Source organism: Arvicanthis niloticus, unplaced genomic scaffold, assembly GCF_011762505.2.
Source record: "Arvicanthis niloticus isolate mArvNil1 unplaced genomic scaffold, mArvNil1.pat.X pat_scaffold_504_arrow_ctg1, whole genome shotgun sequence".
NCBI lineage: Eukaryota > Metazoa > Chordata > Mammalia > Rodentia > Muridae > Arvicanthis > Arvicanthis niloticus.
This window is the reverse complement of record NW_023046136.1, coordinates 3,839-23,214: the sequence shown is the minus strand read 5'-3', so window position 1 is coordinate 23,214 and position 19,376 is coordinate 3,839. Positions and strand designations below refer to the sequence as shown.

Sequence of the window (19,376 nt, the reverse complement as noted above, 5' to 3'; positions counted from 1 at the left end):
ATCACGTAAATGCCTGTGTTTTCTGTTGGTGATGATCCATAGGTTGAGAAGTCCTGGCTTGATGTGAGACTCCTTTATGAGCTGATAAAAAGATACTCAGTGTACCAGATCCTCAGACACACAGGGAAGCTGGGAACTAGGGTTTAAGTGGCCTGGAGACGAGATGGTCCTCACATCTCTGAGCTCATGTTTTTTCTCTCCTGTTGAGGCAGAAGAGTAGAAAGAGGAAGGCCAGCATAGTTGTGGCTGCTGGCTTTGGGGGCTCTTCAGCCACTGGGGAAGCTCCAGGGAAAAGGATGGTGTCCTTAGAGACGGCAGCTTTGGTCTGGCCCCTGCTTTCCATAAGCAGGGAAAAGCAAGTTGGTCCCAACAACTCACAGAGTGACTCCAACTACCTGCACCTTCCCGTCTGTTAGAAGCTGCTTCTTCCTATTTTGAACATGAAGAAACGGAGGACAGAGGAAGCCTCGACATACATCTAGTCCAGCTCTCTTTTTGGCTCTGAAGGGAAGAAAGTGGAGGATATATATAGACAGTCCTGGGATCTTCTTAATACAATAATGTTCATGTCTTGGAAGCAGAAGTTGTCTTGATTCTTACCCAGACCAATCAGGTAGGTAGCATCTCACTGTCCCCATTGAAAGTCAGTAAACAGGCAGCTTCCTCGAGGGCTGTCCCTGAGTCGAGGTAGAATTAGAACTTCAGGTATCTCTTACCCACTCACACCCGTATTCAACACTGCACTTCCTAACAGAGTGGACCCTGGTGGACCCCATGTTCTTCAGCCATACAGCATTCACTTCAGACCCCTAGGAAGTCACTTCTTATTCCCACTGCTCTATTCTGCCTTGACCTCCAGGACTCCTGAGCATCATTCAAGGAACTCTCTTGTCTCCGAGCCAGCAAGTCTCAAAGGCAAAGGACCCAACTGATTTAACTGATTTATCCTTCGGAGCCACACCCAACACAGGGCCACAAACACAAGTAAGTGTGAGTGAGAACATTTTTGGAAGGAATAGAGGGATAGAGGGATGGAGGGATGGAAGGAGGGATGGAGTGAGGAAAGAGAGGAAGGATTAGAAGCCCATACTCTCTTCTATAGCTTCTCTCAACAGAGAAACAGGACCCCAAGTGTTTACCCCACACTGATTACCACAATCCCTACCACCACTGCTACACCAGATCCCCAGTTCCCCTGTCACGCTGTCCACAGCGTTTGTGAACTACCCTGCCACCCTCAACTCCACTAGGGCACGGAGCACTCACCTCAGGCAAGTGACCAGGCCTTGACCATAGCCTGACAGAGGAAGGACTTAGAGGCCTGGCCTGGGCCTTCAAAACCCTAGAACAAATGTCCACCTTCTTCATCCCCACCAGCCCTTGCTTACTGGGAACTGGTGAGAACCATGCTACTTTCCTGAGGTGGGGAGGGGGCTGGGGGGACTCCCAGTGTTTGTCAGCAGAGTATGGTATTGGGGATGGCTGTGTTTCCATGGTTACTAGCCATGGGAGCTGCAGGGAGATGGGGCCATGGTGTACACAGACACGGATCCACACGGACCTGCAAGAAAAATAGCAACAGATTTGCTGAGTCACTGGCCCCACATATTTATAGTCTCTGGCGAAGGCAGACCTGCCTATCAGAGGCTAATAATACTGCAGCAGTGTGTTAATTGCAAAGACTGAGTCTTCAGGCATCCATTCAGGCACCCGAGACTGCTCCTTGAATAAAGAGTGAGGCCTCACAATGAGCTTCCTGTTTGGTAGCATGTATAGTTAGGAGTGTGTGTGCGTGTGTGTGTGTGTGTGTGTGTGTGTGTGTGTGTGTGCAGGTATATAAAACCTGGCTCTGGCTTGGCAAAAAAAAGCTACTGTTATATCAAGCAGACTGAAACCAGCCCATGGCATAGTGTGACAGCACACTCTTCAACCCCCTCCTAAGGGTGTCTAGGATTCACCCACTCTACAGATGGCCAGGGCAAGGAAGGGTCCAAAACAGAGAAAATGAGGATGCTTGGCTACATCCCAGGGAGGAGAGGACATGAGACATGAGGGAGAATGCTAACAGCAACTCACCCTGGGGACAGTTATTGTCCTCTAGCTCTGTACAGCCAGGCAAGTCAGAAGAGAGAATACCGGATCTTCATCTTCCTATAGGTCAACCAGTATGTCACCTGGCATAGCCAAGATCACACTGGAGCTGGGATATGGAAAACTGAGGCAAGCTCAATAAGTACTGAGAGCTGGGGTGCCACCTTAATAAATATGTAAGGGGCAAGTTCAGCCCTGCAGAAGAATCTCTGCTTTACCCTCAAGATGTCCATCCAGACACAGTGACTGCCCCAACACTGCCCTATGGTGGCAGCAACTGTGCTTTGCTGCTTGGGAGCTCTACATGTTCTCAATACCCGGACAATAAGGCCCCGAGTGGAGCTGTAGGGGACATGGACAGGTATCCCTCTCAGATAGCATTCTTCTTGGTCCCTGTGAGTCTTCTGACTCTTTGGCCAAGTATTTGTCTGGCTTGGAGTCCGTTCTCCTCAAAGGCTCTATTCCTCTCTGGACACGTTCCTTCTTACACAGGGCCTTCAGTAGATCCGGGTTAGAGCGTGCTTTCCCAAAAGACGCCTGCCCCTTGCGTGCATATCACCTTCTGGGTTTGGGGGGGGGGGGGAAAGATGGCTGACAACAGCCTTCTATCAGCTTCCGCGTCAGTGTCACCTCCAGACCAGTCCTTGACCTTATTGCTCAGACTACAAGACACCCATACTCTCCTCACAACCAGGAAGGAACGGCAAAGCAAGCTCGGCAGGAGGAGGGTAGCTGGGCGGGCTGTATCATCTGGGCCTCTGTCTCGCCCACACCAACCCCCCAAACAGCTCATGCTCTCGTGACTGAGTCCACAGTACTCTGTGAAAAGAAGGGAGGAGGCGCAGGGCGAGAGGGGCATCTCTCCGGTTCTCACTTCTTAAGAGAAGGTTGACTGGAGAGCCGTTATTAATAGTAAATTAAATAGTGCAGTTATTTTGAATAATAAAGAGAGCTCTTCTGTTCCAAGTTCCCACAGTCCTCTCTCCAGGGAAACACTTGTGATGGCCTGAGACGTGGCCTCCGTGATTGGCATTTGTAGGGCGAAGCAGGGACGGAAATGTAGCTCCGTAGTGTTTTTCTTATCACACTGACGCTTGGGTTTGATTCACAGCATCACACGAACCAGGACAGTGAGTCATGCCCTGTCATCCCAGCACTCAGGATGTGGTGGATACAAGAGGATCAGAAGTTTGAGGCCATCCTCAGCCATACAGTAAGTCTGAGGGCAGCCTGAGCCACACAAGCCTCTTACCAAAAAAAAAAAAAAAATGAAGCCCATATTCCCACTCTACTCTGAAATAGGCTGCCAAGCACACCCAAAAATGTCTTTTGTGACCCCCAAATTAGAAGGCCTTGACATTCTGTATGATCGCATCACAGAGCCTGATCTCTATCCAAGGGTGGGGATATCATCACTGAGGTCCTTACCCATCATGGAGGCCCTCCCACTCACTCACCATGTGACCTTGGAAGCCACTGAACTGCTCTTGTCTCTCATCCATAAGATGGACTAAATGGTTGCACCTTCCAGGGAGTTTGGAAGAAAGGTTAAAATATGTACTGAGTGCTATTGATTGTACAAAGTTCTTATATATGAAGGGCGTGTAACTGTGCCTGACACTTGCTGGACACAATGTAAAGGTTTATTAGATAAATTAGTCATGGCTTGGGTGTGCACACGATGAAGCCAAAGACTCAAGGTCCTACCTAACAGGGGCCTTAAGTCCAATGCTTTGACTTCCAGTCCATCAGCCAGACTTAGGGCCTGGCTGGTGGAGGACACAGCGTTGTCATCTCCTACCCTTCTGTAGGCCTCAGTTTCTTTTGTGGCAATGGAAGATGTGTGAGAAAACCAGCCTCCATTGACCTGTTGTAGAACAATAACTAAGTTAACTGAGCTCCTACTATGTGTCGGGCAGGCCCTCTGCTAAGTGCTTTACTGTCACGAGATCACTTCATGAAACCCTTCCAAGTCATAGAGGTGGATGGATATTTTGTTCTATAGAGGACATGAAAAGAAAAACAAAAATCACACAGCCTAACAATCACACAGCTAATGAAGAGATGAGGTAGAATCTGTAGTAAGGTCTGTCTAAAACCTACAACCAAAGATGATGATGCCCTTGGAGCCATCAGGGTGCTGACCTGAGTTGTACTACCCACTCCATGTTTAGCCACCAAAACAGCCCTCCACTAGACATCGGCTTTCCCCCAAGAACTGAACATGCTCCAGATAGCTACTGAGTGATGGCAAAGACAGAAAAGTGACTGTTGGGGTGAGAGAACCCTGGAAGGAGGTGGCAGGGCCCCAGCCTGGGACTGGATGTTCAGATGTGAAGAAGGGAAACGGAGTGGATCAGGCAGCAGCCTATATAACGCACTGGCAAACCTAAAGACTCAGACACAGCCATTATACCCCCTCTTGCTCCTCCTGATATGATCCAGAATCATCTGGTTCCTCCTGGGCCCACTTGTCCCTTCTTCCTGGCATCTCCAATGGCAGCAGCTTTGGGGGAACAGTTTCCCCTGGGGGCCTGATGCTGTGCTCAGTCGCTGTTTATGAGGAGGCTCCAGGGAGCTGCAGCTGCGTGCCAGGGTTTCAGGCCTCCCAGGATCCTCTGTTGCTGGAGCTGAGGCAGTGAGCATGGCCAGTCTCTGTCCTGTGGAGGGAACGCAAGGGGGTGTGCCCACTATTGGAAGCAATGTGTTCCACTTGGGGCTGGTTGAGCATTTGTCCTAGAGATGACACTGAGCTCCAGAGCTGGGGCTGTGAGGGTCAGGCTGATCCTCGGCACCCCTGGGGTTCCTGAAATACAGGGGTCTCCCTGCCCAGGTAAGCAAGAAGCTTGTGGTACAGGGCTTGACAACATCTAGGTTGGGGGGGGGGGGCTCCTTCTAGTGACACTGAGTCCTCCCTGGGGAGGAAGGAAGGAGAGAGAGAGGGAGGGTATTCTGACAGGGAAGGTCCTCTGTAAGAGGGGTCAAAGCCTCTAGGAGGAAGCTTGATTTGCCTCCTGCCAGGAGTTCTGAACAGTTAAGGGGTACAAGTTGGGGGTGAGAAGAGGGATATGGGTAAAAGGCTGGTTGTAAAGGGGCTGGGCAATGTGCCAAGAGCTTGTGTCTTCTGTTAAATGCAGCACAAGAACACTGAAGGAAAGTTGTCTGGTTTGATGGGTCTCTTAGAAAGATCACTCTGGGACTAGCTCTCCTATCCAGCTCTCCTGAGCCCCCAGTTGAACCCCTTGGGCATTTCAGTGGCTTGCCTGAGATTCCACTCTGGAACCAGAGACAGTGTAGCCCTGGGTGAGTCAGGCACGAGACAGATGCCATGTGAATTCCCCTACCCCGACCCTAGACCAACCAGTCTCCTCTCCATTCCACAAACATTGGTGTCAGAAATGATAAGAAAGACATATCAGGAAGCAGGTCTATGTAATTAATCACATCGATTACCAGAAAGGGAAAGATTACGTGATCATCTTAACCGACACCATACATGAGTTTAATAGAACTGGCCATCCACTCTGCTAAACTCAGTAAAATACAAATACAATTTTCCTTGACACAATAAAAAAAAAAAATACATCTACAGCCAGCACCAGCATCACTCTTAGTAATAAAACACTATCGGGGGGCCTTCATATTTAAGTCACAGTGGGACAAGGAAGCCTGCTATTACCATAATTATGTTATATTGTTCTGGAAGTTTAAGCCAATACATTATTGCATTAAAAGAGAAAAAGAAGTGTAGCATTTGAAAAGAAAGAGAAATTGCTATCATTATTTGTACATGATAGGATTGTTTATTCAGAAAACTCAAGAGAATCAACTGAAGAACTAATCACAGAGTAGAGAAGAGGTCAGGAAGATGGCCAGTGTCAAAAATGATATACTAGCAAAACCCAGTTGGAAAATGTTAAGACAAAGAAAACACAAAGTTCCAGAACCAATGTAGACATGACTAAAGGGTATTTGAGGCTCAAGAATAAGCTCTTGGAGGCTGGGGTACAGCTCAGGGGTGGGAGCTGGGGTGTAGCTCAGAGGTGGGGTTGGGGTACAGCTCAGGGGTGGGGGCTGGGGTGTAGCTCAGAGGTGGGGTTGGGGTACAGCTCAGGGGTAGGGGCTGGGTATAGCTCAGAGGTGGGGTTAGGGTACAGCTCAGGGGTGGGGGCTGGGGTGTAGCTCAGAGGTGGGGTTGGGGTACAGCTCAGGGGTGGGGGCTGGGGAATAGCTCAGAGATAGAGATAGAGAGAGAAGAGAGAGAGAGAGAGAGAGAGAGAGAGAGAGAGAGAGAGAGAGCGCTGTGGTGGCCCATGTGCTTGTAATCCCGGCAGAGGGGAACAGATAGACCCCCGGGCCTCATTGGTCAGTTGACTTCACCTACTTGGTGAGTTCTGTTTAGGAACACCACCAAAGACTGTCCCTCTGACCTTCCCATGTTGGGGCACACATAAACATGTGGACACACATCAGGCATGGTGACACAAACCGGTAACTCCACTGCTCAGAGATTAGAGGCAGGGAGACCAGAAATTCAGGGTCACCCTCGGCTATATTATGAATTGGAGGTCAGCCTTGGCTATATACGACTTTGTCTAAAACCGAAAAAGAAAGAAAAGAAAGGAGCAAAGGAAGGCTTGCCGATGGGAAGGAGGCGGGTATCAGGGACCATCTTCCCAGCCTGGCCTGGAGCTGCCCTGAGGGAAGAAGACCCAGACCTGGTTCCTAACAGCTCTGGCAAACAAGAGTTCAGGCCTGGAGACATGGGCAGCAGTCACTGAATCATGCCCACGAGGGGCTCTAGACTATAGACTGTCATGAGGACCTGTCATCCCCAATATGGCTCAGACCCCCAGTAAGTGAAGTTCCAGCTAAGAGTGGCTTGCAACATTCATGGGTCAACCACGAATCCAGGACTTGCTCCCTGGATTCATTGAAGCAGACTTTCCCACCAAGAGGATTTGTCCCGGATGACAGACACTCACTCCCCACTCTCGGCCTCCAGGCTCTTGGCAGAGGGCCCTGATTGGGCAAGTGCTTCTCCTGCCATCAGGGCTGCAAAGGTGCAGCTGTCTAACTCCTAGTGCCGACTTTAGAAGTAAAGTTGGTAGACTTTAACTCACTCACAGTGTGCAGAGTGTGGCCTGACATGAGCTCACGATTCCTCTCGCAAGCCGACTAATCCTGGATTTTCGATCCCTTACCCACAGCCTCAGGCACTTCAGCCTGAAAGCCAGAAATTACTGAGGGACAGTAGAGGGCTTCAGAACCCTTCAGGAGGCCTTGGCCACTGAGTGGTGTAGAGAAGGTGGAGGGAAAGAAGAGAGGGATATACCACATCTACCAGGATGATGTATATCATGTACCAGTTAACTCGCAACCTCGGGGTATAGGCAGTGTGCACATCTGGATCAAACCTGGTCACAGGGATTCCATCACTCATGTTCCCAAGCTGTTCTTCAGAAAACCCAGCTTTGGGTAGCCATTCCCAACCCTACTACAGGCCAACCCCCTTGTCTTTCACACCCTTTCTGTTTCCTGCTAGCCTTGTCTTCTCATCTAAGAACCAGCCACTCATGCTTCTTCCTCTTGGGAACTGCCCTCTGTAGGTGTCCTGTGGCAGTCAGCTCTCCCTAGGAGAGCCACCCACAGCTCCAAGACTCTACCGCAGACCGCCTGCTGAGAGGGTCAGATGGGCACAGGGACAAAGGTGGGCACAGGACCCTTCTGTGGGCCCTTCTTGGTGCTCTAGCCTAGCATGCTCTCAGCCCTACCCTTCTCTCATGACTACAGAGTCCTCCCCAACCCCAGTGTCTAGGATAAACGTTCTGAAGGTGGTTATTTGACCTGTTTCACCAAGTCCCCCTGGATTCTTGGTCTTGTCACCATGGAAACCTTATGAGGTCACTAGCACCATTAAAATGAATAGGGAAGTCTCTCCCCAACCCAAAATGAACCCCTACTTGGCTCCAGCAGCTTCTGCATGGGAGCAGGGGGCAGCCTGAGAGGGGAACCTAAGCTCTATCTCCAGGCACAGGGTTAACCCCTTGAAGCCCAGGATGTTGGCCACTCAAACACACGCCTTCCAAATCCTGAAGTTTTCCAGACGTCCTTGCCGGAGGAGAGAGTCCTACAGCTCTGTGCAGACGCACAGCAGGCTTTATGCTGTACCTGGGGATTCAGAAAAAGGGCTCTTCCCAGGCAATGCTATTAAGTGAAGAGACTCAGGGAACAGCTGAGAGGCAGAAGCAGGGGAGAAGAAAGGGAGCCAGAGTCTGGACCATGCATGAGGCCTGGTTCATAGCCACTTTTACACTTCTACAGCATTCTAACACTACCCTCAGGAAATCTCCCAAACACTGCTGTGTTCCATCTCCCAACTCCTTTCTCGGTGCCATGGTGACCAGGCATGGTAGTTTCTACTGTATCCCACACTACAGCCAACAGCCTACTGTTGTAGCAACACTTCCATCTCTGTTGCCACCACTGTCATTAACAATCTCAATATCTCCATAGTTTGCCACCACCAACAATGTGGCTACACCATCACAACTGCCATCGCATAGGGACCACCACCTCATCTTCTTCAGCAATGCCACATCTACCGTTATCACTGTGTCAACACTCAACCTCCATGACCGTGATCATGGTCAATACCACCACCATTGCTATCAATGACATTCTCCTTGTGATTTCTACCTTAGTTACCTGTTCCCATCTGCCCTGTAGTTACCACCACTCTCCCCTGTGTGAATGTCACAACATGAAGGTCACCACCACGATATGTCTCATTCATCCTTACCCCCAATATATGAAGGAAATGATCTTTCTTCATAAAGTTGGTCAGTCCAATGTCAACCCTCTCATGGACACCATGCAAGAATCTAGACTGGAGAGGTAGAAAGATATCTCAGTGGTTATGTTGTAGTAATTATTTTAAAAAAGCAGCCTCCGGTTAAGCCAACTGGCTAAGCTGCAGTGTCTCTGGCTAGCTCAGCCACCATGTTCAGTGGCCGGAGGCCATGTGGGCACCAGAGCTAGAAACAGCCAGCTAGAAACACCAGCCCTGCCACCCACGAAATGCCAGCATGGGAGATGGCTCTGCCAATCTTAGAAGCTGTCTCTGAAAGGCTGGGCAATGCCCAGACCATCCCACCAACCACATGAGCTCAGTACAGATGAGACTCTAATGTTTAGATTATCCAAAGGCTTATATATTTAGTAATGATCAATAACAAGATACCCTTACAATCAGAAGTGTAACCCAATACCCAACCTAGATATACCAACTACCTTTGACTGCTACAGACAAGCAAACATCAGCCTCCATGTTTCCTCTCTCTTTCTCCATCTCTCTCTTAGCTCCTCCTCTTCCTTCTCCTCCTCTTCCTCTCCTTTACTCCTCCTCTTCCTCTCCTTACTCCTCCCACCTTAGCTCCTCCTACACGGTTAAGCGCACTGCCTGCTCTTCTAAGGGTCCCAAGTTCAATTCCCAGCAACCATATGGTTGGTGGTTTACAATCATCTATGATGCCCTCTTCTGGTGTGTAGATGTACATGCAGACAGAGCACTAATATACATAAATCCTAGAGGGAAAGAAAAAAAGAAAAGGAAGGAAGGAAGGAAGAACACAAACAAAAAACATATTGAAAATTTGGATGAAAAACTAGGAGAGCAGAAGCTAGCCTGGGAAGACAGCAGCTGGGTCTTGGGGCTCCCACTTCTGCTTCCTGAGACCCTGCATCCTTACCGGAATCTCTTACCACTTACCGTTCCACCACAATGCTCACAAGTGCTCATTCCTAAATCCTCAGAGACACGACTATGGTGCAGATGACAGAAGCTGCTGATAAGGGCGTAAGTTGCCACGGACTTCTTGAAAAATAACAATATGGCAAATCCTCTGGAAAGTGCATTCTCAGAAACTGTACTTCTAAGAACCTACCCTGAGGAAATAATTAGATAAATGTGCAAAGATGATGTGTGGGTGTTATAATAGCAATAATTGGAAACAGCCTAAATGCATAGCAACAAAAGTTTAAAGAAACCATATGGATTAATATGCAGCCATTAAAACAGAAAACGTACAGTGTTTTCTCTAGTGCTGACTCTATAGTACTAGTGAATAAAGGTATGTTTCCTGTGTAGAATATCTATTCCTAAAAATACAGATGCAGTCACACAACATGGTTAAAATATTTTATCTTAATAGCTGGCACTGAAATTTCTGCTTCAACAGGGAACTCTTCAGGGGAATAATGATTCTTAGGTCAATTGTTTAGATATATGCCAATATCAGAACTCTTAGCACAAGACAAGAGGGAACTTGGCTTTTTTTCTTCAGGAAGGTGGCAGAGAGAGGCAACAGTATCAGAGAAGAGAGAAGAGGAGAAACCAAGATGGAGACAGATGTCCAAAAACAGAAAGGCTGGAGGAGTATAGGGAAGTTTCCAACCACGGGATACCTGCTTTTCCTTAAAAGATGACTGTGGCTGGCCACTCGAGAGGCAGAGGCAGGCAGAGCTCTGTGAGTTCAAAACCAGCCTGATCTAAATAGCAAGCTCCATCAGGGTCAGCCTAGGCTACATAGTGAGACTCTGTCTCAAAAAAAAAAAAAAAAAAAAAAAAAGTTGATTATGTAGCTGAGTATGACTGTCTCTTCCTCCCATATAAAATTTTAAGGCTATCAAATGCTGTTTTTTTTTTTTCTTTCTTCTTTAGAGACAGGGTATAGCTACCTGCCTCTGCCTGTAGCTGAGAACAATCTTCAACTTCTGATTCTGCCGCCTTCATCTGCAGAGTGCTGAGGTCACAAGCTTGTACCATCAGGCTCTGGACTGCGTGGATGCCAGGCAAGCAACTCTACCAATTAACCGAATCCCCAGCCCCAAGGTCCTGAACAAATGATTCTCCTGTGGGATACGAGGCACAAGTAGAGTTTCAGGTTTAATCCACTCTAAAGCTGACTCTTTCCAATGGAGAAGATTAGGGGTAATTTAGATATATATTTTTACAGATATGTTACTTTTATATATTTATAATATTGATATATTAGTTTTACTTACTTGCATTTTCTTGTTTTCTAAAATGAGCATAGCACAAGAAGTAAAATCCAGGGCCTACAAACTCGACCTTGATCACAACATCAGAATACATAATCTGGGTTATGAAGCATGGCTTCCCCTCCCCCCTAGATCCTGAAGTCTGCTGCTGCACTCACTTTGTTCCCACCACCCGGAAGCAACCAGATAGGTGTCTCAGTACCCTGAAGCCTGATTTCTGGGAGGAATGTTCTAGAAAGACACAGAGAATGTCCTTGCTCTGATGCTTAATCATAGACCCAGTTACTGACCTCTTTTCTTGGTATAGCGGCCCCCGTGCCTCTCAGAATGGATGAATCTAGAAACAATGCCTCTTTGAGAGGTCTTAACCACTTGGGATTTCTATATGTGAGTTCCCACCAGGGAATTGTAAGCTAACGGAGAAGTGGTTGGATTATCACCATAGAAACGAGGTGTGAAGGTCATAGTGATGGTCACTGATGAGATATTGGGACCAGTCATCACCCCAGAACCTCCACTCCGGATTACCTTGAGACCCAAAAGGATACAGAAATAGGAAAGGACTATTCTTTATATAGGAGAGAGCTGTTTGGTTCTCATCTCCTGTCACATCCCCCACCCCACAAACGCTGCCTGGTTCATTCACTTGCTGCTCAATGGAATAATGTAGTCAGTAATGAATTTGTTTTACATCCAGTTGGATAACACTGTTAGTTATGAATTTATAATTTGCAGAGGGATAAGCTTTTTTTTTTCTTCTTCTTCTAGGCGTCAGAGAAGCTGTTGCTTACAAACTCGTAATTCACCGCTGCAAATCCATCTGTAAATGACACTATTGCAAGCTAGAAAATCTCCCAGGCACAAGGACTACAGCCTCCGAATTAAATTGTGTGCTTGACAAGAACCTGCTGTTCCGTGCAGCGGCTCCTGCCCTTCCTCTCAGAGTTCATCTTAGTCTCACACCTTCCCCCCTCTCAATTCATCCACCGAAGCCTCTATTCCCCATCAGGCCAGCCTGGAGCCCCTGCTCTTCCCCTTCTCAGCCAGAGGGTATAAATGACCAGGTAGCAGGGCTCTCTGGGAAAGTGCAAAGTCAGGCTTGGCCAGCACCAGTAATGCAGACCTCAGTTATGATTTGAACTCTCACTAGGGCTTTGTTTCTCCATCACTGCTAGGATGTGGGATTCCATGGAAGCATTTCCAAGAATACACAACTTCGGTGTGAGTGGGACGTCTTCTTTTTGTGTTGAGACATTGTTATGTAGCCCAAGTTAGCCTAAAACTTACTATGCAACAAAAGACTATCTTGCATTTCTAACTCTCTAGCCTCTACCGCTCTGGTGCTGGGATTACTGGTGTGTACCCTCACACTCAGTTTATACTGTGCTGGAGATGGAACCTCCAGCTCCTTCCACACCAGGAAAGCACTCTAGCAACTGTGGTCCATCTCCAGCTACCTCAAGGAGGCTTCCTAAAGAGTAGCAGGGAGGGTTCTCCTACCAGGTCAAGGCCAACCATAGTGGGAGAGTGACAAGAGCAAGTGACCAAAGGAGCAAAAGGCAGAACTGGGTAGGGGCAGAGACCATGTTGGCAGAGCTAACATCTTTGCTGCAATCATTTCTAGCCTCTGTGTTTTTTTTTTTTTTTTAAATTTATGTGCTCCTACCAGTGACAATATTCTTTCTTTTTTCTTTACTTCTTTCTCTTCCTTCTCCTCTCCCTCCTCCTCTTCTTTCTTCTTATTCATTTTTTTTTTCGAGACAGGGTTTCTTTGTATAGCCTTGGCTGTCCTGGAACTCACTCTGTAGACCAGGCTGGCCTCGAACTCAGAAATCCACCTGCCTCTGCCTCCCAAGTGCTGGGATCAAAGGCATGCGCCACCACTGCCCGGCCTTCTTATTCTTTTTAAGACAGGATTTTTCTGGGTAGCTCTGGCTGCCCTGGAACTTGCTCTGTAGACCAGGCTAACCTTCGGCTCAGAAAGCCACCTGCCTCTGACTCCCAAGTGCTGGGATTAAAGGTGTGTGCCATGCCCCCCCCCCCAGCTTGTTTGTTATTAGTATAATTCTTCCAAAGATTTACGGTGGAATGAAAATTAAAAGGAGACACAATACATAACCGAGCTAAGGAATTCTATTGTTCTTGTTAGGAAATCAGATTTGGAAAAGAAGCTGGTGGCCTTGTTAACCAAAAGTCAATCAACACACACTCAGAGTCCTCCATTCTCATCCAATGGTGACTGAGCTCACAATTGGGAGCCTGAGAATGAATAAGACAGAATGGTCCTAGCCTTGACAGATTATGGCTTAGCAGAGAAGAGGCATCATTGAAAAGCCAGGTACAATAAGGTGTAATTACAATTTATAGAGACACATGTATATATGGTAAGAGAGGCACCAAAACTAAAGGTATTTGAAATGAAGCCTGCTACAGATAAGCTGTGTGACCTCAAGCAAGATGCTTAACCATCCTGAACTTCATCAGTCAGTACCTGTCAGTTCAACAGGGAAAGCAGTGAGCTTCATTACAATAACTGAACCACGTGAAGCTGGGGAGAGTCCAGGCTGGAGATCTGGATTTATAAGGGGCCACATTGATAGAATCTGCTATCACCAGGGAAGAAAGTTCAGATGGGGAAAGAATACGGTGAAGACAGAAAGATGCGGAGCTGAGCCCTAAATAACCCTGGAGTTCAAAGATGAGCCAGGAGAGAGCCAATTAGCTGTGAGCCTTGAGCCAGCAGAAACCCAGCAGGCCTAGGTGCCCTCCAGCAGCGGGAGAGGAGATGCATGACACGGGCTGTGAGGCTGATTGTCCAAATGCAGCAGAAAGAAAAGTCAGATGTGGGCTCAAATGTGTCCCGTAGGTGGAGCATCTTGGAGGTCAAGGTGACCTTAGCTCTGAAGGGTTTTCAGGCTAGTGGTGGGGGTTGAATGGGGACCTCAGAAGAAAGAGTGAATATAGTAGGGGCAGAAATGCAGTGACTCCCAGAGAAGTCTGACTGTACAAGCTAAGCGCCTGGGGAGAGGCGGGGCCTCAGCTCAGAGGTGGGAGAGCCTGGAGAGCAGGTTCAAATGCAGATGGAAAGAGGTGGGCCAAGAGACCGAGAGACCAAGGAGATTTAAGCGACAGAAGAGACAGGAAATAAAGCAGGGCTGAGAGAAGCATGGATGATAACTATCCAGCTCCCCTGTGCTACTGGCAGACTGATGGGATGGTGTGTGTGGTTGTGTCCCACTGTCTTCCTGAAGTATTTGAACATTCCATTCTCAGAAGGGGAAGCTGAGGCATAGTGACATGGGCTCAGCATGCAGGACTCCTCTGGGATAGGGTCTGAGTTACAGGACAGGGAAGAGGGGCTCCCCTGAGCTATACAGGACAGGAAAGAGGGGTTACCCTGAGCTATACAGGACAGGAAAGAGGGGTTACCCTGAGCTATACAGGACAGGAAAGAGGGGTTATCCTGAGCTATACAGGACAGGGAAGAGGGGCTCCCCTGAGCTATGTACCATGCTCCTGCCTTAAGGCTTTTTTTTTCCATTTTAGTTCATCTTTAAAAAATCACATTGTTTTATAAAGATTTAAAACAAACAAATAGGTTAGCAATTCATTCAATATTTACAAAATACCTTGAAACTGACAATAGTCAACTCAGATCAATTGAGCAATTTGTCTCTCAGATATATTAGATGACAAAGGTTGTCTCTAGATATTTATATTTAGACACATTAAAGCCAAACGTCAAAATGTTGTCACACTTAACAGAAAGTTGTTGTGAAATACACAATGAAGAAAATGGAAAGCATAGGCTTCCCAGTTCCTCATACCACAAAATTCAGCCAAACAAGAATCTAACAGGACCGAGGACTCTGAGGAAAAGTCCTCCAGGAGCATCTGAGGCTTGGGTACGAATGCCAAGGGGTGACTTAAAAACGAAGTTGAGATCACTACAGCTAACCTGGGTATTTCGTAGAAAGTGGCAGAACCTGGCTGACCTATTCATAAAAGCAGGAAGCAAAGCTAGGGTTGAACACTTACTGGCAAGGTCCAAATGACTACTAACTGCATGGGTAGTGGCAACCATAATACCCAAACCTTGCATTTCCCTCTCTGGGGTCAAAGATGTGTCCCCCCCCCCTGTTTTTTGTTTATTACGTAGACTAGCAATGGGCCTCCAGAGTAATGCTAGTCTATTTGATGAACAAAGAGCAGGTGGCTCATACCTTTAACCTCAGCACTCAGGAGGCAGAAGCAGGCAGATCTCTGTGAGGCTGAGGCCAGTCTGGTCTATATATCAAGTTCTAGGCTACACAGTACCCTGTCTCAAGGAAGAAAGAAAGAAAGAAAGAAAGAAAGAAAGAAGAAAGAAAGAAAGAAAGAAGGAAGAGGAAAGAAAGGAAAGAAAGGTAGGAAGGAAAGAAAAGAAAAAGAAAGAAAAACAAGAACGTATCAGGTCACCAATATATACTTAGAAACTGAATTCCTAGGTACTTTCTCTGTAATTTTTTATAAACCAGAAGCTAAAGCCACATTTCCAGGAAAATTTTGGATTTTTTTTTCTAACAAAGATTTGACTCAGAGCAACAGAATGTTCAATTGAAGACTTTGACCCACAGTAACAGAATGTTCAACTGAAGACTGAACCGGAGGCCTTGGCTCGTGGGGCAAATTGTTCAATGCATAGGCTAACTCTGCTGGCCTTCGGGGGACATGGGGGGCACAGCCCAGTACCTGCTCTCAGCAGCTTATTCTTGTGGAAAAAGTGGATTTGCCTTGCCGGTATATGACAAGCACTGCACTATGTTGGACGAGGGCTTCTGGTAGCACACACAGGAAGAAGGTTTCAGGAGGGCCTGGCAGATGGAGAAGAGGAGGTGAGTATTTCAGCCAGTGAACGGGGAGAGACCACAAGTAGCTCCATCCTCAGGAGCATAGAGCCAAGGGTGATTGAGGGAAACAAGACTGGAGCTCTAGGAAGCTCCTGAGGGGCACAGGAGCTCATGCCTTAAATCTCAGCTCACAGGAGGCAGAAGCAGGCAGATCTCTGTGAGTTCAAGGTCAGCCTCATCCACATAGTAAGTTCCAGGCCAGTTGGGGTACACAGTGAGTTCTTATCTTAAAAAAAATCAAACTCCTGAAAGGACGTTAATGCTACACTAAGGAGATAAACTTACCTTGTGTGAACAGGAGAGTCTGGGGTAATTGTAAATGGGCAGGCCAGAAAGATGACACCAGGAGGATGTAGATCAGGCTGTAGACTGCTGACCTAGCTAGCATGCATGAAGCCCTGGGTCCAACCCGCTATATTGCAGAAACCATGCATAGTGGCACACACCTATAATCCCAGGACTATGGGAGCAGAAGCAGAAGGAACAAATATTTAAAGTCATTGTTGGCTACATGGGGAGATTCAGGATGGCCTGGAATATATGAGACTCTTGGGAGAGGAAGGGAAAAGTAAAGGAAAATAACTATGAAAAAAAGCAAGCTGACTCTGGCATGGGGGTTGGAGCTCTCAACAGGGAGGCTCTCAAACAGGGAGGCTCCTCAGGTTAAGTCTGAGAGTGGAAAGCTCCAGTAGGAGGCCCATGCAGGGGCTGATGGACATAAGAGTTGGTCTGCCATCCACAGACAGAAGAGAGCAGTCTCCAATGCCAAGGGAAGTAAGAAGACTGGATGTCTCCATACGTATGAGGAATTGAAGACTAGAAACATCTTAAGTTTGCGGTGCTCATGGAGGGGCAGCCGTTCCTGAGATGGTAAGACAAAAACCGGCAACATCTGGGAGAAAGATAATGGGTTCAGACTTGGGCACACTGGGTTGAAAGTAGCTGCAAGTCATCACCATGGAAATGTCCAGTGGGTAGAGACAGCCTTGTTGAGAGATTGAAAATGCAGTCAAAGTCCAGGATTGGTGGCATATGCTTTTAATCCCAGCACTTGAGAGGCAGAGGCAGGAGGATCTCTGTGAGTTTTATGTTCTACATACAGAGCTCTAGGACAGTCAGGGTTAAATAGAGAGACCTTGTCTCTAAGCAAAGAACAAAGAACATAATTAGTCAAGGGCTTGGGGAGGGCATAGATGTTCCAGGCCTCAGAAAGGTGTCACAAGAAGAGAATTCAGTGAGAATCTGGAAACCACTGATCTTTGGGCACTGTGGAGACAGCAGTCAGAAAGACAAAATGGTGATCAGAAAAGCAGAGCCATGCCCTTTCCACAGAAGACAGGGCTCAGGGAGCAAGCAGAGTCCCCAGGCTCAGGAAGCACACCACCATCACCTTTTTTTCTTTCTTTCTTTCTTTCTTTCTTTTTTTTTTTTTGTTTTTTTGTTTTTTTTTGTTTTTGTTTTTGTTTTTGTTTTTGTTTTTTTCGAGACAGGGTTTCTCTGTCAGCCTTGGCTGTCCTGGAACTCACTCTGTAGACCAGGCTGGCCTCGAACTCAGAAATCCGCCTGCCTCTGCCTCCCAAGTGCTGGGATTAAAGGCATGCGCCACCACCGCCCAGCCCACCATCACCTTAGATGGGGAAGAAAAGCACCCACTGGTCCCAGCAAGAACAGGTTCTGCTGGGCAGGGCTGAATCCAATGATTCAGTGGTACAGATAGGTCAGAGGGGTTAAGGAGCAAGTGGGGGTGCAGAGCAAGGGCAGTGAGTGGGGACTCTGGGGACACTTGTTGGTGATATTAATGAAGGGCAGACAAATGGTGGGAGTGCCTTGGATTTGGCTTTCCTGAGATGAACCTCATTGTTGTCTAGCCAAAGAGGGCTAGATGGGACCCTGTCCATCTGAAGTGGCTTTTTCTGAAGTCTCGGAGGTGACTCTCTAGACCCTTGACCAGGAGATATTTTCCATTAATTTTGGTGTGATCCATTCATTCCAAGCATTGATTTCAGAAAAATTCCCCAGATCCCAATCCTGACACAACTGATATTTACTTGAATGCCTAAGTGCTGTTCTGAGTACTATAATGGACCGTTTCACTTAGTCCTCAAGTCAGTTATCACGAACTATTGACAGAGAGGGAAGTGGGCCTCAGGAACTGCTACTTGGTCATGTGGTCAGTGAAAGGTGGGCATTTGGAATGCCACCCACCACCTCAGAGACAGGGTGTCTCACTGGCCTGGCAATCACCGATTAAATTAGGTTGGCTGCCCAGTAAGTCTATCTCGACCACCCCAGCATCGGGTTGACAGACACTAGCCTCCATGCCTGGCTTTCAGGCCCTTATGACAATCAGTACACTGACTGAGCCATCTCCCCATCCCTCATTTTGTAGACAAAGAAACTCACACTGCTAGCTAGCAAATGGGATACCTGGACCCAGACCCAAGGTGACCTGACACGGTGCTTCTGTTCATGGCCATAGGCATCTCTGTTTCTAGCCCTTTGACGTCAAGAACACTGGACAATCCACTATGAGGAATGGATAATAGGAGGGTAAGATGTTGCAGCTTGCAGGAATGAAAGAAGAGAGGCAGGAGCCAAGGTTACAAGGACCACAGCTGGAATTTGATGCTGCCAGCATCCTCTCTGTACCCCGTCTCTTGCTCTGCTTGCCTTCCTACATGGGGTAGGAAAGATGCCCACACCATCCCACCTGCATCCAAAAAGGGAGAAGCCTTCTTCCTCCCATCACTAACACATCCACCCCATGGATGAAGTCTGACTGGTACTTTCCCCTCCCTCCCCCAACCCCCCATCACTGTGACTGGAGGATAAGGTCCTACGGTTGATGGCATCTGAGCCACATGTCCACCTGATGGCAGTAGAGCAGGGATGGATGAAGGAGCTGGTCCTTTAACTGACAACCCACCATGACTATGTGACAATCAAGAGACATTTCCCAAAGGAAGAGGCTGTCAGAAGTGAAATGATGGGAATCAGGCAGGAGAGGTGAGAGTCACTTACTGTCACAGTCCACTACACTGGCCCCTGTGCGAGATGAGAGGACACACACAGACATCACCACGTGGAGTCTATAGCCTGCAATAGAAATACATTTACAGACATGAAGACATTGATGAGAGCTGATAGCAGCAACCATCTATGAGCACCTAGGGGACCCAGGCATTAACCTACAGAGCGGGTACTGCTGTCATCCCATCTTCTTCCGAGTCTGAGAGACAGTAAAAAAGTAGAAAGTACTCTCCCCATACCTCCACTCCATGATAGCCAATTCAAGAAAGATACAAAAATGTTTATGGCTTCCTTATTCTCACT

General features: G+C 47.6%; 1 long non-coding RNA gene across 4 annotated transcripts; it reads right to left on the bottom strand.

Moving 5' to 3' along the window:
• Positions 1-577: 577 nt before the first annotated feature.
• On the bottom strand, positions 578-19,140 carry LOC143433851 (uncharacterized). 4 transcript variants are annotated; one of them, XR_013070333.1, is made up of 5 exons: positions 19,065-19,140; positions 9,863-10,038; positions 8,894-8,980; positions 1,267-1,561; positions 578-677 (listed from the first exon to the last, which is right to left on the bottom strand). It is a non-coding gene; the product is annotated as an uncharacterized LOC143433851 (long non-coding RNA). The 4 variants fall into 4 exon arrangements; XR_013070331.1 differs by lacking the exon at positions 578-677 and having other exon boundaries at positions 1,171-1,561; XR_013070332.1 differs by lacking the exons at positions 578-677; positions 19,065-19,140 and adding an exon at positions 15,886-16,831 and having other exon boundaries at positions 1,171-1,561.
• Positions 19,141-19,376: the final 236 nt, after the last annotated feature.